Source organism: Lissotriton helveticus, chromosome 5_1 (genome assembly GCF_964261635.1).
Source record: "Lissotriton helveticus chromosome 5_1, aLisHel1.1, whole genome shotgun sequence".
Taxonomy (NCBI): domain Eukaryota; kingdom Metazoa; phylum Chordata; class Amphibia; order Caudata; family Salamandridae; genus Lissotriton; species Lissotriton helveticus.
This window is the reverse complement of record NC_136065.1, coordinates 1,105,475,101-1,105,498,250: the sequence shown is the minus strand read 5'-3', so window position 1 is coordinate 1,105,498,250 and position 23,150 is coordinate 1,105,475,101. Positions and strand designations below refer to the sequence as shown.

General features: G+C 44.3%; 1 protein-coding gene across 1 annotated transcript in view; it reads right to left on the bottom strand.

The window, feature by feature from the left end:
• Positions 1-23,150, bottom strand: part of LOC144753513 (VPS10 domain-containing receptor SorCS3-like) — a 2,605,581-nt gene that overhangs the window by 2,035,712 nt on the left and 546,719 nt on the right. The gene's annotated exons all lie outside the window — the stretch shown is intronic.

Below are 23,150 nucleotides of genomic sequence, written 5' to 3'. Positions count from 1 at the left end.
AGCCGCAGCGGAACAGAGGCAGGGAAGCAACAAAGGGACGCCCCACACACAGCGCCAAGCGGGCAACCAGAGCCACAAAGCGGGGGGGGGCAAAAAACATGCCCGTTGAGGGGGGGCAGCACAACCCACCAAAGACAGAGAAGCTGCAAGAAGGGGCAAACATACAAAAAAGCCCCACAGGAACAGGCCCAGGGTGCGAATAGGGCAGCCAGCACCAAAGGGTAGCCAGGCGCGTGGACATCAGTGAGCGATTAGCGTGCACAAAACTGACGTCAGAGCGAGACGCCCGAAGAACACATCGTGACACAGCACATCGCACAAGCACATCCACCGGACGAAAAAAGAACCCCAAACACACCCCAGGCTGCCGGAATGCACAAAAACTACAGCTCACAGCAAAAGGACCGCAAAGACCAGCCAAGGACGCGGGCGCGGCCGCAAGCAGCCGCTCGCCAGCCGCGAAAGCAGTGGCAGCCAGGGCAGACACAAACGAGGGGGGCGGCGGGGGGGGGAGGGTCGAAGCCCCGAGACCCAAAGGGGAATGCACGCCCACACAGCGCCCCATGCAGAACAGGCACAGAGCAAAGCACCCAGGATGGCACCAAGAAAACACAGGACACCCCCCAGAGGGCACCCCAAGACACAGCAACACCGAACAACGTGTGCGTCATACATCACAATACTAATCCTTCCATCCAGGCTCACTCTTGTGGACAAGCGGGCACGCCGCAGCCCAGAACTCCCAGCCGCCAGGACTGAAAGACCACGAGAGAAGCACGCCACCCGGGCACTGCGACAGCGCCATCCCACCTCTGAAGCAGGCCCAAGGAAGTCCAGGCCGTAGCAGCAACACACCCGAGAGCCGGAACAGCAGCGGGACACACAAGGAAGGAACGGTGAGAGAGAGCAAAAAAACACTGCAAAGCGGGACTCACCCAGGGCGGGGGCCGGAGCAACACCAACAAGGCCCCCACACCAACAGCCGGCTCCGGAATCCAACATCCAGTGCAGCGCGTCTCCCACCCGGCCAAGCTCAGGGAGACGCGCACAGCGACCCGGAAGCAACCGGGAGGCGGCGCACCAGCCGCAAAGGGCCGGCAAGAATCCGAAGACCGGCCAGGAAGAAGCCATGCCACCCAGCAAGCCCGGCAGGCTGGGAGGCAGGCACACCAGGAATCATCACCACTGCCCGCGAAGCCAGGCAGCCGGGCAGAGGGAGCAGAAAAGAACCTGCACGCCACCCCAGCCCAGCAGGAGCAGGTGCAGGAGCAGCAACACCAACAGCATCCATCAGTCCATTCTGTCGAAGACAGAAAAAAAGAACAGGAGGTCTGCTGGGTAAGTACTGCTTATGTACTCCCGGGGGGAGGGGCAGTATTAGTGTCCCAGCATGCCTCTTGTTGTTTTTTTCTGTCGGGAGATGGTCATCTCCACTTGTTTAGTATGAAGGTGTCGAGGACGGAGGGACCTGGGGGTAATGCTGTGTATAATGTTTACCTGCATATCTTCACATAGGGGCAAGATAGAAAATGAAAGTCTGGTATCCCTAAACTCAGAATTTAATAACACATCTTTTAGGAAGGATGGTTTTTAAATCCTGTGTTTGAAAACAACACTTTTAGAAAGTTTTCTTGTCTGACCTTTCTGTGTGCCTTGGCCTGTTTGTGAATTGACTGTCTGGTTTGTGAGGGACTGGGACTGGGGTGGCTCCCAGAGGCTGAGTGAGTCATCCCTGAGCTGAATAGCTCCATCTGCATCTTGAGTGGTGGAAGGGGATAGCACCTGGGCCTGAATAGGGTTGTGCCTGCCTTCCACAATGATGGCTCCACCCCCTGCTGGGCGGCTGACGTCCCTGCCCCTCTCTCTCAAAGGAAAGAAGAAGTGAAGTAAACAAAGTGCTCCAGGACTGACCAGAACTGGTTCTGACTAAGCCAAGGCCTCTCTGCCCTCAGAGAGCAAAGAGAAAATTGGTATAAAAAGGGCTACCCAGACTTCAGAAAATCAGATCATCCTGGAATCAAGAAGGAACCTCTACCAAGGTGAAAGCTGGAAGACTGAAGAGGAAGGACTGTCCTGCTGTGTGTTTGTCGGTACAAAAGGGGGTGGTGATGGACGGAGCATAAGAACCAATCAAACACTCACACCCAGTCAAAAGATCTGGGTTTGATCCATCACCGTTCTTTAGTCCACTCTGCCACCCCAGTTCAGACATGGCTATATGCAAATCAGTCTGACCCTGTGCCTCATGGGAACAGTCCAGCCCGAACTGCCAAGCCATGCCTTCCCTGGACCGGAAACAAGCTTCCGAGGACCGGTTTCTGGCATCCCAGCCGTCTTCGGCTGACCTGGAGATGCTTTGCTGCCAAGGAGAGGGGAATTACTTTGCTGTTGCTGTGTCCCCTTGCTTGAAGAGGTCTCCAAGGGCCTGAGGGGAGCTGGCCTCCTGTTAAGAAGTCCCAGGAACAAAGGGACTTTACCCCCACCTTCCCCCCTGAACACTGCTGAGTGAGTTCTGCCCTTCCTAGAGTGCTTGATCCAAGTATGGGGCCTCTGGAAGTTGTGCCTGCTGTTTGGGAAGCTGGACAAGAAGAAAAGAAAAAGATCTGTAATTTTCATGCATCGCTCGCTTGCAGGGCGCATCGTCGACAGTGCGAGGAAATACCCGTCGCCGCGAAGATCGCCACAGCACCTGTTGGCGCTGCAAGAACCGACGCATCGTTCGCTTGCGGAGCGCATCACCCCGGGACAGGAAGATTACTGTCGCTGCGAGTATCGTCGCAGAGCCTGTCGTCGCTGGGTGAGATCGTCGCATCGCTTGCTTGTGGACCGCATCAGGTTGCTGCGAACATCATCGCAGAGCCGTCGCATCGAGGGTCCGTGAGAGGAGAAGATCGACGCTGCGCATCGCCGCTGCACCTGAGAGCATCGTCGTCCCGAAGATTGTCGCATCGTGCCTGTGCGAGGCGCTTCCTACCGAACCTGCGCACCGGAATCCATACAAGCTATTGCATCCCTCCCCATACAGACCGGATTCGTCACAACACACCTGCTGCATCCAGCGGGGCTGTCGCATCGTCTCCCCCGGGTCTCAGGTGTGACGCATCGCTTGTTTTTCAGCTTCCATTTAGAACTTTTGTCGCATCTACAGGTACTTTGGGCTAAACTTGACGCAACTGTGGATTATTTTGATGCAAACCCTAGAACGCTTTAAAAATCATATTCTTGAACTGTGCATGTTGGATGTAGGCAAAACCATTGTACTCTGGTAGTAGGGTCGTAATCTTGTATCCAATAATGTGTCTGGAGGGCTTGAAGGTTTTGAGAGGCAATACTAGTTCAAAACCAGTGGTTTGTCAACCAACATGAAGTACACTATTGAAAAGTTACTTTTCCACTAAAGTTATCAAAAATCTTATTTGATCATTAAATTAGAATTTTAAAACTAAATGGAAAATAAATTTGAATCGATTTGGTAGCATTTTTCAAGTAAAGATAGGAAATATGGATTTTAATCACACATGAATCTGGTTTTGAAGTTTCTATCCTAAACTACTCAGCGAAACAGCTTTTGGGTATTTATTCACCATGTAGGTGCAGGAATCCTAATGTCGATATATATTAATTACCCAGCCATATGGGCTTAAAAGGCACACTTTAGGGTGACATATTTACATATAAAAAATAACCTTTCCCACATGGAAAATGCACCATTCCTTTCTACTGGCCATTGCAGCACCTTGAAATAGCAGCTTAGCTAGAGTACAGGTGTGCTCCTGGCAACCATACATTTTTGCCAAATATGCAGATGATATACATACACAATAAACTCACACATGACATTTGCATTCCATATTATTGGTGCACTTTCTAAGCCATCTGCAGTAGATGTACACAAAGTTAAATAAGCCAAATAGATCAATCCAATGCACAGCACATGTTTAGAGGGATTCATTGGTGCTGTGCCATTTGTTAGCAATCCGAAAGCCAGCAAAACGAAAATAGAAGAGAAAGTCATGATAACAATGTTATCCTTTCTTACATAATGGAACAACATAAACAACAAAAACAAAGAATATAACTCTCGATTTGGCATATTTTTCCTGGAGCAATAAGGCCATTATTGTTTCAATATGTATTTTTTTTGGGAATGGTAAAGTACTTTTCTCCAGCGTCTAAGAGCAGGCTCATCCCTTTCCTCTATCTCTGCTGCCTGCAAAATATCCCTGCTTTGACCTTTCTGTTTTAAGAACGGTCATGTGTACACACTCTTCAGCAGCATTCCTTTAACTCAGAGAGTCCACTGGGAGATTTATAACAGCAATAAAGACCTCTGTATTGATCCCGTCTGTGAAGAGTAAGAACCAGTGCCCTGGGCACTTAGCTCACCCAACAATACCTATCCCACTGACAATAAACTATGTCACTGATCATTTCCTAAATGTAAGATGATCCAATTCAGTTTGGAATCCATTTCCCAAACTGCCTTAAGAGTAAACAGAGATAAGTTAGTGAATCTATCTATTTTTTTCTATTTGTCTTTGCTCTCAAGCATACATCAGCTGCGTTTCATTGCTTTTCAGAGGGGTTTCTGATTTCCATTTAGTGTTAAGTTCAAATCATCTGCCAGGCACAGCTTAATTTTCAACCTGCAAATGGCCAATTATTTCAGGAAACATTCTGCAAATATATTGTCTGAAACCTTTGAACACATTTTACAGTCTTTTCACCCTCATTTTGAAACATCACTAACGCCCTGAAAATTAAGACCCTGTTCCATTTAAAAGCATCAGGATGAGCACCATTCGCTTTAAAGCAGTGCTGATGCGACATTTTATTAGATAGCAAAGAGGCACATGAATCAAGCCCACATTTTGCAATTCCCAAACAGCGAATTTTACCAATTTGCTATTTGGGAATCGCAAAATGCTATGCATGTAGGAATTGCAAAAAAATGTGTGCTTCCATAATATTACCTAATACCCAAATCGGAAATTGTGAATCGCTATTATGTAATGTGACTCCATTCATTCCTATGGGCCTACAGACCCAAAGAAATAAATCGTATTGCATTCCCTAATTGCGATTGCCAAATTTGTGTTAGCAAATAATGAATGCAAATCCAGGGGTGCCCGGGGGTTTAAGGCCCCCCTGAAGCACACCACAAAAAAAGGTAAGTGTGATCATGTAAAACACACACATGCCCTAAGGGCATTTGTGCGCTTCTTGGCACTTTCAAAAATGCCTTTTGTGCAGTTTTCAAACCACGCACATATTACCATCAACTTGATGTTGATGGGAATTAGCATTTGCTGAATGCAGAATTTGCATTTAGGAAAGGCTACATGCATCGGCGTTAGGAAATCGTGATTCACTCAAAGCATTTGCAATTTAGATAATCGTAAAAAAATTGTGATTACCTAAGTTGCAAATGCCAAAACCTACATGCATAGGAAAAGCCTTTTTCCATTCTCAAATGGGCTTGATGCATGTGCCCCAAAATGTGTAAGTTAATAACGTGCAAAGCTCACATTTAAGTAAAACATATGGCTAATCATTGATGCCATGTTTACTGAAAAATAATGCATTAACACTGAAAGAGTTGTTTTTCACATTAAATAGTTGTTTGTCCAAAATGTTCTTCTATTTTTCTAAAGCTGTACTTTCCCAGTAGCATTCTGTTAGCTAGTAAATAGACATTTGTTATGTATTAGACAACTGACAGGGAGGTCTCACAGACTGAGGAGGAGTTAACCGGATTGATTTATGGGAAGACTCTCTATATCGAACCTTCAAAGATGTACCTTTTCAAGGTTTAATATCTGAAAGTCTATTGTACCAGCCAGAGAAAATGGGGGATTTGCCTATTCCCAGGGGTTTACTGAGATTCTATGGGAGGATGTAAAAGTCAAAAGAAAATAATGTTGCTACATAGAATTTGGTTGTTTATATTAGTGCGTGTTCCTAGAGTAGCTTGTGTATTCCTGCCAGACTCTCTGTCCTGAGGCTCACCTTTGAGTTTCTGATGCCTTTTTAGGTCTCCCCTGGCGTTAGCAGCGTGCGTGCGCTGCACTCACCGTGCGAGAGCCTTTTGTAATCGATACAATTCCAGAAGTGTACCTGGAGCCCAGCCCCTCTTTTCCATTGGCTCGTATTATCATTTAGGTTAAACGATGGCGCATGATTGGAAAGCGGGCTTTTGGGTTACCTCCTTGTCCACTTTTTGGACGCCCCATCTGGACAGGCCGATGCCATCTTGGTTTGGCGTGACGTAGGAGGTTGTACTGATAGGACCCAATAACCTTGATTCCGTTTGGTTCCTCCGCGGACAGGCTGTCTGGCATGTTTCTTCACATGCAACTTTCCAAGGTAAAACTGCTTGTAAACTACTTGTTTTGTAATGGAAGAAATGTGGTAAACGATGAGTGGCCTATCCAACCTACCCAACGAATCCTCAAAACTTTTCACAAACATGAAGGGAAATGTACAAGATAATGTGCTGTAGTAAACTGAGCTGAGCTGGCTTCAATGCTTCAATGCACCCTGAGTAGCACAGCGTTAGTCAGATAGGGCACTGGCACGCAGCTCTCCGGAAGACCTTTGCCTGAGCATGGGGGCCATTTGGAGGAGGCAGCCTGGCTTCAGGCTCACTGAATAAATGATTCCCTAAGCTGTGCATCAGAGGGCAAACTATGATGAGCCTTTTGTGTTGAGCAATGGGTAATTATCAGCTACTGAACTAATGCAGCAGACAGTTGCCCAGTCTTAGTAGCAGTAATTTGTCGCGTCAGCAAATTCCCACCACAACATTAAACACAGAGACCAAAAACATCTTAGAATGCTTCAGGGAAAAGAAACACATGCACACGGATACACAGCTTGTTTCGGAAACCTGAATTTCACTTCACAGTTACTTGGTAAAGCAGCTTCAGTGGCACACGTGTGGAACATATGCTTTTCGAATAGCATTAACTGTAAATGCCAGCTCTTTATTTTGCCTGCAGTTGTGTGCTCTGCTACGTGGTGATTTATTCGCCACCTCCTTTTGAAAGTTGCTGTAATAAAAGGGTATAAGTGACACTGTAACACTGCAGCTACCTGCTATTTGAGCGCTTGGTTTGGCATGATTTGTTCTGGTCTACTTGGCAAATAATAATTGCAGTGCATGGCAAAACTGAAAGGATTGTTATTTAAAAACTTCACTAGTAAAGTGCCCGCCTCAGTGAATGCTTTTTAAAAATTATTATTACAAGCATATAGCAGCCACACTTAGGTGGCTGCATTTTTTTAAATTTTTTTTTCTGATATATGCTATAACCATCGCACCCTGGCAATGAATCGCATTTATTTTTAGGTATGCGTGCAGATGTGATTAGGCATCCGCACGGGCAGTGGGTTTTTCAGCCAAATCTGAAAAAATGCAAATTGCAAAGGTGCCAAATAGGCCGAGGGCATTTTCATAACCGGTTCTGGACTTAACATCTGGAGTTAAAGCCATTTGCTTTGCTATACAACACCATTTGCAAAGCAAATGGCTTTAACTTAATCAAAGGCGAAACCCATTGCATTTTCAATGCTTGTTTCATGAGAGGCTGCCTTCCTTGCATTTTTCTGAATTGTCTGTGGATATCTTTGACCTGAGTATATTTTCCAGCTTATAACGGGAAGGCTCTATGCTAACACACTGATTTCACTCATCAGCACTCTTTATGGGATTAGGAACTAACACCTTTTCTTCCATTATCCAAGCTTATTCGGAATAGGGAGTTTCCACTATGGAAGATGCTTGCTGTATTATTACTATATTAACTGTGATTCTAATTAATACATTGTTCTATTTCAAAATCAAACATCGATTGATGGATTTTATTAACTTTTAATGCTGAATACCAGCGATTAATACCTAATGAATAAAAAGATGGAGTAAAAGATTTGAATAATAAAATGCTTTAACTCACACTAATTTGCTTTATTAACTAAACTGAAAGTCTTTAATGACTTATTGTTATGTAGATGATTGCTCCTCAATTCTCTTAGTTGACCTACAAAGGTCCATACAAGTGATGGGGGTTATTTAATGATTATACCTGAAGATTGAAATGTAAAAAAAAACGCTCCCTCAGCAGTAACACAATGTACTGTTTTAAAATATTTATTTTCTGTAATACATTAACTGAGATTTATCAAGATGCACTGTGTTTCTTATTACTCATTTTACAAAATATTTTGGCAGGTTAGTGTTTTTTGCTTAAGGTTGTACCAAGGAAAAACCTGTGAATCTCCAATTGGTGCTTTTCAGTATGTGGAAACAGTATTTTCTGCACACGTTTCCAGATTCCTAATACAGTCCATTTTACCTGCACTCCATTTACCAGTTTATTACAATCATACATACTTTCCACAAAAATTGTAAAATAGGTTGATAAAGCAAATGATAGACTAAGGAGTAAAACATCTTTACCGATCAGTGCAGACTCAAGTCTATCCTTTGAGTCATTTCATTTGACTTTTCTGGCTGACCCTGTGTTTTCTGTAACTAAATCCAACATCCTAAGAACGAATGGGGTGCTTGATGCTCCTCTCTGACTTTAGCAGCTCGCTCGTACACCATAAGGTTCTGATGGCCTGGAGGAGCATCAAAATTAGACTTCTACCAAAGTGTATGGTGGCTAAGGCTCCCACCAGTCCACTGATGGTTGGTTGCAGATTATTCATACACAGTGACACAAGCCTTTTTGCCCGTACCCCAGAGAGAGGTATTTAGAAGTGCATTAATGAGGAATCAAACCTGAGAAATTTGTAATATCTACAGTGTACTGATCAACTCTGAATTCTAACTAAACATCCCATGCTCAACACCACAAAACTGTTAAAACCTCCTTTAGTTCTTCAATTAAAAAATTACAGAAAACAGGGACTCAATTCTTAACAACATTGAATCATCCCACTATCCCTTCCCACACTCTCAAAATGCTCCTTCTTCCTCACTTTGAATCCAGTGGCTGAGGAAGAGCTAACCAAATTTGTTTGTATAACTAAAGATTCTAACCAGCCTGTGGAACCATATTCCTTATGGAACAATTTGTTCTTATCTTGTTTACCAACATGAACATTCTGATCAACTCCTCTCAATGACCCAGGTTATAAGTTGCTTGAAAAGAGCCCCAAGAACACGCATGCAAAGTTTTGCCCCATCCATAAATTCCCACTTCAAAATAAAATTCCGGAAAAGGTAATTCCAACTAAATGATTCATGATAATAAACTTGAAAGGTCATTCAAATTCTGCTCAAATACTTTGTGTAGGCTTTGTACCGCTTATATTTATATAGTTTTATATTTGAAGAGTATTATATAGCGCTGGCTAGACCCGGAGGTATCAGAGCACTCAACATGAGAACAGATCGTACATAGTTACATCAGTTACAATAGCAAACAATAGACACAGATACGAGTCAATAGGAGCATGAGATTGGGTGGGGGGAGAAATGAGACACGGGTGAAGGGGAAAAAAAGCAAACCCAACAAAGTCAGGCAGGGCTGGAAGGGGGAGGAGGCAGCCACAGGATCACGGAGGGAGGAGGTAGGGGAGGGAAAGGAGACACAGCAAAGAGATGAGGAAAAACAATGTCCAATGTCGGGCTGGGTAGGTGATGGCCAAGGGGGTAAAACCAAAGTCAATCTCCTCCATAGCTGACTAAACAGCTCCACCGAGCATCAGCCATGTTGCTTGGGCTCAGAGGTTTGGTCAACATAAAAGGTTTTCACCTAGGGGGCATCGTCATAGATCAATCGACCGCACCTGTCCTGGTGTTACTGGGAGGCACTGTCCGCCTCAAACCTTCATCTCTCCGGAACTTGTCTCTTTTCAGCTGGTCGAAGCTCACCGGCGTGAAGAGCATGCGGACTCTGGTCCAACCTTTTAGGGGAGTGACTTCGCGGCCCCTTGCCTCGGACTCCGGTATTTAAATTTTCTCCCCGTATGCACCAACAAGTCCGACAGAAAACAAAGTTTCCTCAGGATAGGCTGCCATTGTAGGGTCAGGCAACTCAGGAGCGACCCCTCATGTCAGCCTACACTGCCTTGTGGGAGGCTTCACTTAATAGCCCCCAGTATCGTCCAGGTCATTGGAAGCTGATGGGGCAGTCAATCTTGTCGCTTCACCCGCGGCAGACCACCGCTACCCCACATACAGTTTTATGCAGCTAAAACATTTGAGAATGAGATTCTCACGCAATTGCTGGCCGTCTGGTGCTTAGTTACTGTTGCCGAAGGCTGGAGAATGACTTGGGTGTCATTTGAGTGTAGTGGGCGCCGCAGCAATGCAAAAAGCAGTAAAGTTCTAATTTGACTTGGGCGACATCTTAGGGTCAGGCCACATGTAGTGAAGGGATGCGTGGTGAAATAAACAGTTGTGCATAAGGACGCTCCGTGCCCCCAGCGGCCGCTAAAATAATAATGAGTGATCAAATGTTAAAGTATTGCAGCACGGTTCCTTAGGCAAAGGATGAGACGCTCACCGAAGGTCCCTCAAACGGCCGCCATCTTAGGGTCGAGCCTTAACGTTTAATATGTCCCTGCATCAATTTAGGTCCCTCCAGCTCTATCAAGTATTTTCCCCAGGGGTGGGGGTCAAATCAGTCCAATCGGGCTTCCACTACGATCAGTGTACCTTTCTTTTGGCTAATTTGCAGACCCCGGTTTGCCCCACCGCATCGGTAAAATTATGGCTGCCTCCGCCCCCCTTTCAGTCATGCGAGTCAGTCCCATTTACAGGATAACGTGATGTGCCTCTGGGGGGGTGGGCCCAGAGGCTTACTGCTTAGTCTGAATCCACGAAGTAAATAGAAACATAAATGTGACTTGTGATTTTTTATTGGAGACTTTGATGCAAATGAGTGAATAAACGGATATAAATATGAATGAAAATTGCCAGGTATGATATAGAACATACACGGAGCAACCTGCAACATGATAAATCCTATGGGCCCGATGACAAAGCAGTTCGGAAGGCTCCGACCGTCGGTTCGAGCCTTTCAAACAGCATCGTAATGTGTTGCTCAGATTCCTTTCCAACCGCCTCATTTTGATTGAGGCGGTCAGAAAGGAATCCGACCTATCATTCCTGCTGGCTTCCGACGGGCTCGGTAAGTACGTCCACCAGTCTGAATATGTCAAGTGATCTCAAGGGCACACGTTTCCATCCGTGAGATTACGATGACAGTTTCCAACATGGTTTCCATGCCGGCCTGTCTGACATGGAAACAATGTTGTAAAGCATCTTTGGGGGCCCCTAGCAGGGAACCCTTGGGTGCACAGCCTCTGGTTGGAGGCTAAGTGGGCACCTATGGTGCCTCCCTGTTTATCCCTGCACCTTGTGACAGGCACCTTTAGGTGCCTGCCATGGGGTGCAGGGATTAACCGCACCTCCCATTTTCCAATGAGAGCATGCATTATGGCCAGTTTACGTCTGGAATGCATGCTCCCATTGTAAAATATAGGAATGCAACCAAACAGTGTTCGGTCGCATCTTAATGTGGCAGTCGGGACCGCCGAATGGGTGTCAGTCGGTCCCAGGACTGATGCGGTGCAGAGCTGAAGTGATTCCGCCTCGCATCATAATGAGGCCCTTTATGTTTCTATGTAGTACCTCTTGTTGGTGTAAGCAGCATCTCAGAACTTCTGGCTTCTTTATATAAAGCTGTGATGCCAAGCTTTTCTGAAACCTTTGCTGTTTTTGTTATTTTGTATTTGGTGACAGATCTGAATAAAAATAGTATATATTTGAGGAAGTGCTACAGTTTAGGCCACTTCCAAGGCGCTGATTCCTATTTCATCCGAGGAGGTACTAATATTTATCACACCTGATAAAAGTGAATACTGTGGTGGGTACATTTATTGGGCATGGCACATAGCAACTATTCAGAGAATTTTGGGAATAACATGCAGATTTTGGTGCGTAGCGTACTAACGTTTGCATGTCATGGTACCCCCCCCCCCATTAAATTCAGCCACGTTTGAACTGCCAAATCCTAATGAAAAGTGAGGTCCTTAACACAGCTGAAAATTACTAGGTGCAGTTAATACCTCCTAATTTAGAATTCTGACCCCTGTGCACACAGAGCACAACTGTGCAGTGACTTTTGGGGGGGGGGGGCAGAAAAATGACGCATAGGTGTTCCTGCAGGTTGCAGTTTACTGAAATTTATGCTGGAGAAATAACACCAACTTCTTTGCCTAGAGTACTGCTTCTGACCTTTCACTCAGCTCAACCTAAAAAAAAATGTTGGCATTGGGAACTCCATACGAGGTGGGCACACTTAACTGCAGACGTGGTTGGAGGGTAGCATGAGAGATTTTTTTGTTGCTGTTTAACCCACCCTCCAAAATCCATGGAGACAGGGGCAGTTGCCTCCCAGTCGCAGCCCAGTTCCTACACCCATTAAATCTCTTTCTTCACCTTAAATCTGTTTCTGATCTCCTAGAATGGCATCAACCCTTACTTACATCATCACACCAGATAAGGAGCAGATGAAGGGCAGCAAAGAGCCTTGAATTCCTAGTCATCTGTGGGAGCTTACAACACTGATATTCATAACATACTGCGCTTGAGTTTAAGAGAGTGGTTTGGTTTGCCCAATGTCACTCTAAAAGTTAACATTTTATTCCTCTGTGCTCATTTTCAAGTACTTCACAAGGACTTGACAGAATCCTACACTTGCTGATCCCTGTACTGTGCTGTCCAAGACCTCTCCCTATGTTCACTCCTGTGGAGTTGTTAAATGTGGTCCCTGTCTCAGATAGTACACAAATCGATTTCATATGTGCAGTGATAACACTCATGTACATATGCCTCGAGAAAAAATCAGATGTCCATTACAGCATTATAGAGTATCTTTACCATAGACATTACGGCATGAGAGAAAATCTCTGTTGTCAAAACAACCTACTATAGAAAATCTAATCTTAGGAATCTTTAGAAAAAACAATAGATTATCTGTGGCTCATACCTATCTTTCATCCCTCCAAATAATGCGCTGAAGGGGCCCTCCAAACATTGCTGTGCTGAAGGGGACAACATTTAATTTCCCTTGTGCCTCAGAATCCTTCCACTCCCACAAATTCCCCACTAAATTGAATCTAACACAGTGTTTCATTTTCCAACAGATTACTGTATTGTGATGTACACAGGGCTTCCAAAGAATGTGAAAGATGGATTTTAAGCACTCCAAACTACGTATTTAGTATTCTTACACCTCAGCACCTTGATACTGGGGTAGGTTATATATATATTGGACCAAAGCAATTATAACTGCGCTTTTAGATTTTTAAAGCACTCGTTTGAAAGTACCAAAAGAGATTACGGGGACTGGTCCTCGTAGCTTGTTGACCCTCACAGAGATAGTGTTTGTCTGGTTTTGGCTGGGGTTACCAACACTATAAAGCTATATTTCTCTCATTGTCTTCTCTCTTTCTCTCTTTTCGAGGACATTTCTGTTTTGCTCAGCTATTTCTTGCACATCTTGTATCATGCTGCTGTCTACATTCAGGTCAGAGATTTGTCCTTTGGCAATGTGTGTGTGAACTAAACTTGAATATCTATGTAGGTAGTTGTCCAGTATACCCAGAAACAGTGCAGCTCCACTGGGAAATCTAGTTTAATTCACATCCCAGAGAGCATTTGCTGATCTACATTCCCTCGTTCATAGATAAGGCTTGATAAGAAGCCTATCCAGGTAAATTGCATCTTGTTCGGTTTGGCTGATGATGAACATATGAAGGTGGCATACTTATTGCTCTTGCCATGACTTACAACAAGTGCCCTCAACTTTGGATAAAACCTGTTCCTCTCAAGCTGATGCATGGTAATTATTTATAATAGAGGAATAACTTAGCAACTCAATATTATGCCCTTGTATCTCAACCTCCTCTCAGCTTCTGTTACAATTTCCCTGAGTCTAGGACTATACATAGAATAAGATAGCAATTCTCTGCTCCTGAAAGACAAGCAGCTGGGCAGCTTGGGGAAGAAAATAGGTGTTCTGACCTGGTGCATAAGCCTAGAATAACTAAAGTATAGAATCTGACCAAACCAGGAGGTTCTGCTGCACTTTGTCCAAAACAACCAACATTTCCATCATAAGAGATTGAGGACATAACGGAGCCAGCAATAGACTGCGCCTGTTGAGGAGCCTGCACAGCCACTGCACTGTCATTCCTGAACACTTTATCTACAAGCCAATAAGAGCACACAAGCCTGTGATTTACAGCAGAATGGACATGGACCTGAAGTGTATGGTACTTATGAAATTGATAACACATACACCAGTTCTTAAAATGTGTTTGAAACACTCCACTACCAATGGGCATTTAGTTCTACCTTCATTCCGGTTTTTGATTGTAATCAGACAAACACATATTTATATTTGTATATTAGTAGTGATATTCAGAAGAGTACATAATAAGGTATGTATGTTTGAAATTATATTACAAAAAGAAACACCAGTGCACTTCCAATATAGTCTCTTTGATCCCTTCGCTATTTTAGCGATTCATTAACAATCCAAGTCTATGGTCAAGCAGTCAGATTCACAGACATCAAATGTAGTGGAAATTTCAAGCCTTTATTTGTTTCACTTTATGGTCCACAGCCGACGCGTGTTTCGCCCCCTTTGGGCTTTCTCAAGGCTTTGTATTGTGTGCAAGTAATGCTTAGTTCCAATAAATATATACACTTTTTGAGATAATATTCATAATGTTTTATCCAATCGATCTAAAACATAAGCTTATTCTGTGACTTTGTATATGTTGTTGCAGGATCCTAATGTTCTCTTAGATCGTAGTATCAATATTTCCCATAGAGTGTTTTAGTGTGGAGCCATGTTACGTTCCACAATCTCAGCGCGAGTCGTATTCTACCATGTACGCCGTCCCTGCAACCCGGCGGCATGCAAACTACTGTCATTGGATTTGGATAAATCCTTGCTTGACCCTACAATTCCCAACTGAGCCATCCTAAGAGTGGATCATGTACTGGGGAGCTTCGTAAGTCTTATGTGCCCTATTCATCGGCACCAAGCTGAGTGACCTTATTAGAGAAGGGTGGAATGAGTCCTTCTTGGCTGACTCTTTATCTAGCCTGGGTGTTCCTAATTAAGGCATTGTCCACCAAGGATGAACAAACGGATGAAGTAAACACACTCGGATGATCCTAAACCTGGGATTTGTTCTTTACCTCTCATCTGGATGACGTAACAATAAATTTGTGGATTCAGTACTTCTGGACCGTCATGTAGTTCTGATCTGGGTGGGCAACACCAAGGATTGGGGTTTGAATATTTCCTGAGAATTTGCTTTTTCTTCTCCACTCGGCGGACCTGCTTTAGAGCTGTAACCTGTTATAGGAACATTGACTTCAATATCTCTCTTTCACTCCTAAATTCCAGTGTGGGTAGACTGGGTGAGACATCTATTGGCCTGCCTAGGATTCAGATGTCTGAATTATTTTCATAATGTATTTTCAGGATGGAAAATGTTCCAGGAAAGTGGCATCCTACCCATTCTCCTCTAAGTAACCCTGCAAAAACGTATTTACTCAGACCTGGCTGTCCTTTCTAACTTTGCTACTCATCCGCATTAAACTTTATCTGAAAATATTTAATTGCAATGAACCCACTTGCACGTGTACAAGCGTGCAGCTCATATACATTCTAAACGCCTTTTTGTGGTATCAACTGCCTCTGTGTTTATGCATGTATGTGCTATTTGTGTAGCACAAACCTAGACAATAGGTGGCGCAACACTATACAGAATCCCAGGCAAGGATGCAGTCAATAAGTGATTGGGGAAGTGTCTGTTTCTTGAACTGGAAGTGTGCTGTTACTGAATTGTAATGCATAGCCACTGTGCTAAGCTCACTCAGTGATATCTTTGGAGTACAAATCTGATCATCGCACACAACACCCAAACATTTTCATACAGTTTACCAACATCAAAGTACAGAACATATTTGAAATGTGTGGCATAGCCACAACCCTAATAGTCGTACACTGAACAAATACCAATTAAAATGAGAATGTTATTGTATCTTTTATGAGGAGTTTTGTGCTCGAAATAAACATAATCTTGATGATGATGATGACAACATTACTTGATTTTCTTACAACTAGCACATCAGTCGGGAAGCACAAATGTAACTATTTAGAAAACCATGCAGTATCACTTCCACTTACACTAACTTACTGGAAACTTAGGTAAAAGAAATCACCAGCGAGAATGTTTTTACCAAGTGATGATCTATGCTCAAATATCTGCATTCCATCATGGATAGAGTAACTGAAAGAAATATTTAATAGTGTTCTCACAAAGTGCCTATTGCTAACTCCACCCTGCAGCAAGGAACACCATGCAGCAGTGGCATAGTTGGGAGGGAGGTTCAACCAGGGCGGCACAGTAATGGGGGCAGCGGCAGGGCCGGACTGGGAACCCCAAAGTGCTCGGCCGCCCCCCCCCCCTCCTAAATCACTTTGCCGGGGCCGGTTTTTGGCCGATTTTGCTACAGGGCCGAATTTGCAGCTATGCTGCACAAACGGCCCCCAGGGGCCCAAAACCGCCCCCACCCTTGCGGCGCACCGGTGCCCGCTATGGCCAGTCCGGCCCCCCCTGCTCTTACCTGCCATATATATAATAGCAGAGCAGCAAACATAGAAAATTATCACCAGCAACCCCCATCCGCTCTTCAAGGTGGCCGCCGTGGAGCGGCAAACGCAGGGACCGCCACGGGTGGCCAGAAGGCTAGCTACGCCACTGCCATGCAGCTTACCGCTCCCTCTCATTCAATACCAAGAAAAAGGAGGCAGACTCCGGGGTGTTCTCCACCAAGACGTAGCTATTTAGTCCATTGAAATTCAGCCAAGGAATGGAAGACAGTTGTATACATCAGCGATATGGAAAGCAAGAAAATGCATGACACAGATTGTACAGCAAGTGACACTTGAAAACATGTACAATCGAAATACATTCTGCCATGACTCATCAGTGGTAAACAGTTCAATATTGAGGATCCACTCCCCAGGTGTATGCTCCTACAAATGTTCATATTGCAGACAGCAAAGCACCTTTTATTTACATCCCCCACAGGGGTAGGCACCTCGTGCCAACAATTTCCATTCTACACCAAGAATCCAAGACAAATAACGCCATCGACATTCACTTATACAAGTTCCCCTCTTGACTAGGTGTGGGATAAAAAATGATATAAAAATCAATACAAACACACACAACACTAGGGAACTGCATAACGCACCGTACCTGCCTGGTTACCTCTGGCTTGAACAACCTCCAAGAAAAATCCCCATCAATAATCAACCCCCAGGCAACCCAGGTTAGAGCTGAATTTTCCATACCACCAACAGGTCAGTCCCCTCTCCACCCAGCCCAGGTCCCAGATGCTCATTAACCCATCACACAGGAGCAAACCAGCAAAACAGGTCAATTTGTCTGGTACCCCCCTTCTTTTCTGCACATATTGCTCCAGGTGAGGGTGAGTGGGGGCTTTGCAAGGTGTCTGTGGCTGCCTTTGAAGTATGCTAGTTGATGTCATGATGCCCCATATCCGCATAGAGCTGTGGATGGAGAGCCTAGTTTCGCACCCCGTGAGAACTTGGGCACAACCATCACGGCTCCCACAGAGCCATAGAGCAACTAAAGACGACCCATTGCTAAATGCAGAGTTTGCATTATCAGGAGGACGAGTTTGGCCCCGGGCCGGGAAGGCAAAGCCGGACCCGAGAAGGGCCCGTGTAGAACGCCGGCCGGAGGTGGGAGCCCGCCCCCTATTAGCATGCCGGCTGGGTCGGTGGGGGCCAAGATTGACCCTCATAGACAAGAGAGCCCCCCCAGGGCGAGTTAGGAAGAGCAAGGGGGGATAAGAAGAAGGGACCACCGGCGCCAGATGAGCACAATTCCACCTTGCAGGAGAGAAGACGAGAATGCTCAATGTCCGCTTGATGCGTCAGGAAGTGACAACACATGGCAGGAATTTGTAGGAAGGTTGGAATGTGTGATAGCACAGTTTTCAAAGCTTCCTTTAAAAGACATTGAGAGCATAGTATAAACCCTTGTGGTTAAAATAGTCTGTACTTGTGCTAAAATAATGTGTTTGTCGAGGCTACACAATCGAACCAGAAAACAGCTCACTCCAGGCTCTGACCACTCCGTCTTTGGCAGTACCTGCACTTGATGTACCGACACTGGCACGTTCACATCCCTTGCTGTCCGGTCTGCTCTAACACCAGCTCCTAAACGTCCTGCAATTGAGTAATCGGAACCGGCCTTCAGCCTGCAGCAAAGACAACAGTCTGATGATGTTTCACCGCCATTTTCCAATTTGCCCAAAACAGAAAATCTGCCAAAGACATCTATAAGAGGCAACAATGTAAACGGCAGCTGCGCCTCCTGAAATAGGCTCTTTTGCGGAGGCCGTTGGCGTCCTAACGGCTTCTGTGGAGGTGCGTCCTCCCCTGTCAGAGCCAAACAGCTGGCTGATTACCTACGCCTCATTGGCGATGAGTGTTTTGCCCGGCCACATGCCGGAAAGATTTAGCTTTGCGGGGTACGATAAATGTCTGCAGTGCCAAACTTTTTTCGGCCGTAAAACTCACTGTTTTACACTGTGGGGATTCATAAATAAAAACCATCAATGCTCTAACTGAAAATGAAACTGGCCCATCGCAATAACTGGGCTATGCAGCACCGCTTGAAATCAACGCAACACACAAAAACTCAGAGCTATTAGTGCCTATCTCTGGGGTAAATTCAATCATGTACAACACCCAGCTTTGATTTCTACCAGCCACGCAGTAACAGGGTATTCGGTAGCTTAGAGCAAGGAAGGTGTAATGTGTGAGCCGTGCACAGGCCGCTTCCTTCCTCTGTCTTTGTTTCTCATCTTCAGAAAAACATGGAAGCTGTTAACTCAGCGCCCGGGTACAGTAAGTACCAGCTAGTAGGCATATTTTATTTAAAAGCAATTTGTCACGAGCGGCTCCACCCTGCAAAGGCATCCACTGGCAAACTGCAAGACAGAGTATAAAGCAAATGGGAACACGTTTTAATAAAACGTCAAAACAAAACGATTTGCGGTGCCAGGTTTCAGGCAGCGGGGTGCGGGAGGGGCCGAGGTGTTTTGACAACTGTCGGTTCAGGTGTTCGCTTCTGCTAGAAACACTATGCTTTAAAATCTGCTTTCAGATTTAGACCAAAATCATTACTTCAAACGTGTTTTAATAATTCAGTTTGCAGGCGGGTCTGACCCTTTTCAGGCAAACTCGGTGCAAGCAAAACTCGAGAAGGAAATGTGTTTTAGATTTGTCCATTGCCATTTATCAATCCTTATTACGTAGTCCAATACATTTTTACAAAACAAAACACACTTTCACACAGAATATAAACATAATTAACCTTAAGATTTAAATATCAAAATGTTGCAAAAAAATATATATTAACAGAACGTTTTTATTCTGGGTAATATCCTCATTATATTTTCTGCCAGTGTAAAACAAACAGAATGCAATAAAAATGCAAATGCATTTGCTTCACCAGATGATATGAATTACATTTTGATATTTTTTGGTAAGTTTTCCACTTATTTATACTAAGCATCAAAAATATTAGGACAAACTAATACAATATGTTTCAAGCTGGCTAGAAACGCAGTTGTCCTTTTCAGGCCCAATATGTGTGTGGCTTTTTTCATAACCTCCACAGCAAGATATGAAGTCCTAAATAAATGCAAGATAACGCATATATCTCTTTTCACAAAGCTAAGGTACTATATTAAATGACTAGTCCTCAGTATTATTCTCACAACCTGACAGTGTGCCTTACTCATCATTTATTTTCTTCTGGGCAAAGACTTAAACTCCACCATCATGGTCTTGTGCAATCTCCTTAGACATCCCGCAACCTTTCTTTTTTTTACCAAAGACCTTGCTGGCTGTCTGCCAAGAGCAGGGTCCCTTACAAACTTAAAGACACTTGTTGCTATAGCCACCATGGCATATTCCCACACTACCTCACCAGTGGTGGCTGGTGAGCGCAAATAGTGTTGGGCGTAAGTTCGTACACAAGTTTTCTCTCTTCAAGCAAGCACAACAAACAAGCACAATCCCCTCAGACCTGGCTGCGTTTGCCCCCTTGGTCACAGGTGCCCTTTGCCTTTCACCCTCCTGAGATCAATACAAATAAAATTATCGCATTTACTGATACTACAGACATGGCTAAGAGTCAAGATACTGTGATTATCCACAGGCCTTTCAACCTCTCATTTACCAGCCTTTAGCCCACCAATCCAACGTTTTCACCTATCCATTTACTCTCACTGTAGCAGACTCATTCACCCACATTCAACAATTCACAATCCTTCACCCACATTAATCCCTTTAGCTTCTGACTAGCGTTCATACATCCACAGTAAGCTTTCCACAGCCTCTCTCCCAACTGAAATACACAGCCACTGATGTTTAGCCACTCACTCAGTATATAGTAGTATTCGTATCAAGACTATGAGGACACAACCATCAATCAGACTTTTTCGAATGTTATATCAATTTTGAGGAAAAATGGTCCTTACTTGATCCCTTTTTTTGTAACCTTTGATGTCCTACTTGATTGTTTGAATTAAATAATCACTGTTTTTTTAACTCAATTCTGTTTGGTGCCAGTGATATTATAAGTCTGAACAGTATAGTCTGACTAAGACTGTCAATGTCAATGTCAATGGTACTTGTAGAGCGCAAACAATCATCCTAAATAGGATATCACGGCGCTATTATGACAGAAGTAGGTGGTGGCAAATAACAGGGTCATAATTATAATTTAATCAGATTTGGGGAAAAGAAATAACAATCAGTTAATCTAAGTTCCTTAGGCAACTCATTCCAGCTATTTGCCGCCAGGTGGGAAAACGCCCGTCCACCCATCCTAGCTGTTTTCACACGAGTATTTCTTGCTCTGGCTGCCGTGCGGGATCGCAGGTTCCTGGAGGGAACGTAAAATCTGATTTTGTTTTTTAGGATGTGAGGGCCAGTATTGTGCAAAGCTCTGTGCGTTATGCACAGCAGCTTAAACGTGGCTCTCTGCCTCATTGGTAGCCAGTGAAGCTCACGCAGGCAACTTTTGGCTGGATCATACTTTTTTTTATTACAGATCGCCTTCGCCGGAGCGTTCTGTACGATTTGTAGTTTAGAAAAGAGGTAGTCAGCCATTCCCACGAACAGAGAGTTCCCATAATCCAGCCTGCTCATTAATAAGGATTGGACCAGTATTTTCCTACACTCAATAGGGATCCATGGGAAAACTCGCCGGAGCATCTTAAGTATAGCAAAGCCTTTGCCACAGATTGTTGATACGTGAGCTTTCATGCTCAAGGTGTTATCCAAAGTCACGCCTAAATTCTTGGCCGTTGTTGCTGGACTGGGAGCGGTGCCCAGGGTTGTGGGCCACCAACTGTTGTCCCATAGCTGTGTATGTCTACCAAACAACAGTACTTCGGATTTATCTGCGTTAAGCTTGAGGCAATGGTTTTGCATCCAGTTGGCTAGTTCAGTTAAGCAGTTCAATAACCTGTCCTTAGGGTCATCTTCTTCATCCAGTGTAATCATCAGCTGGGTGTCGTCTGCATAGGAACAGATCTCGACACCCCACTTTCTCCCTATTTCAGCAAGTGAGGAGACAAACACATTAAATAGGGTTGGACTCAAGGAGGCCCCCTGTGGGACCCCATACTTGATGTTCCGGGGAGGGGAAACAAAATCACCCATCCGTACTCACTGTGTTCTGTCTTGCAGAAAAGACTGCAGCCACCCTAGTGCATTTTCCCGGATACCCTTGGCAGCAAGGATTTCCAGGAGTCGATGGTGTGGAACGGTATCAAATGCCGCCGAGAAGTCCAATAAAATCAGGGCGACTGTTTTTCCCTGATCAACCTTGGTTCTTATGTTATCCATCACTGCCAAGAGTGTTGTCTCAGTACAGTTGTTGGCCCGAAACCCTGTTTGGGAAGTATCCAATAAATCGTTGGTTTCTAAGAAATTGGATAACTGCCTGTTGACTAATTTCTCCATCACTTTAGACAGATAGGGCAGTTGAGAAATAGGCCGATAGTTTGCTGGATTATTAATATCGGACCCTGCTTCCTTTTAGTCAAATGTTACGAGCCAAGCGCATAGTATCCAATCCAGAAATCTGCACACAAAGGATAGATGAAATGAACCTAAGATTTGTTGAGAGAGGGTATCCGCCAGAAACAATAAATGAAGCTATGAAAAAAGTCTCCCTAATCCAACGAGAAACGGCCTTAAAAAAGACAACTAAGAGTGAGGAAAACAGGATGGTAGTTGTTTCCAAGTATTCCACATTGAGCGGGAGATATAAAAAAATCATACTTGGACATTGGAGAATCCTAGCATCCGAACCAGACTTTAAAGATATGTTTAAGAATCCTCCCATATTCGCATACACCAGAGCCAATAACTTAAAGGAGATCTTATCCAGAGAAACACCAAGGCAAATCACATACAAAGGCACGAGACCATGCTTCAACTGCAATAATTGCAACAACATCATCACCGGCAACAAAATCAATCATCCGATGCGAGGCACAGAAATTAAAGTGAAAGTTAATGCAACGTGCGACTCATCCAACCTCATATACCTACTCAAGTGTCCTTGTGGGAAAATTTATGTAGGAAAAACAGAGAGGAAAATAAAGGTCAGGTTGAATGAACACAAGTCCAACATTAGGACTAAACAAACAAAATCCAGTGTGGCCATACACTTCATGGAACATAATCATACCGTGGCACAGTTGAAATTCATGGTCCTGGAAACCATTGAGAAGAAAGAAGGAAGGGACAATAACAAGTTCCTTCTACAAAGAGAAACAGCATGGATTTATCGTTTGCAATCTTGCAAACCATTTGGTCTTAATGACCGTATTGAACTGAGTTGCTTCTTATAAATACCCGTTGTGGTATTGAAGGACACACATCTCTTGTGCGCATTCATTATAATGTCATGTATGTTCTTTGTGTATTCATCTGTATGACTTTATCACATCTATGACACTATCAATAGTTTTCATTCATTTTTAT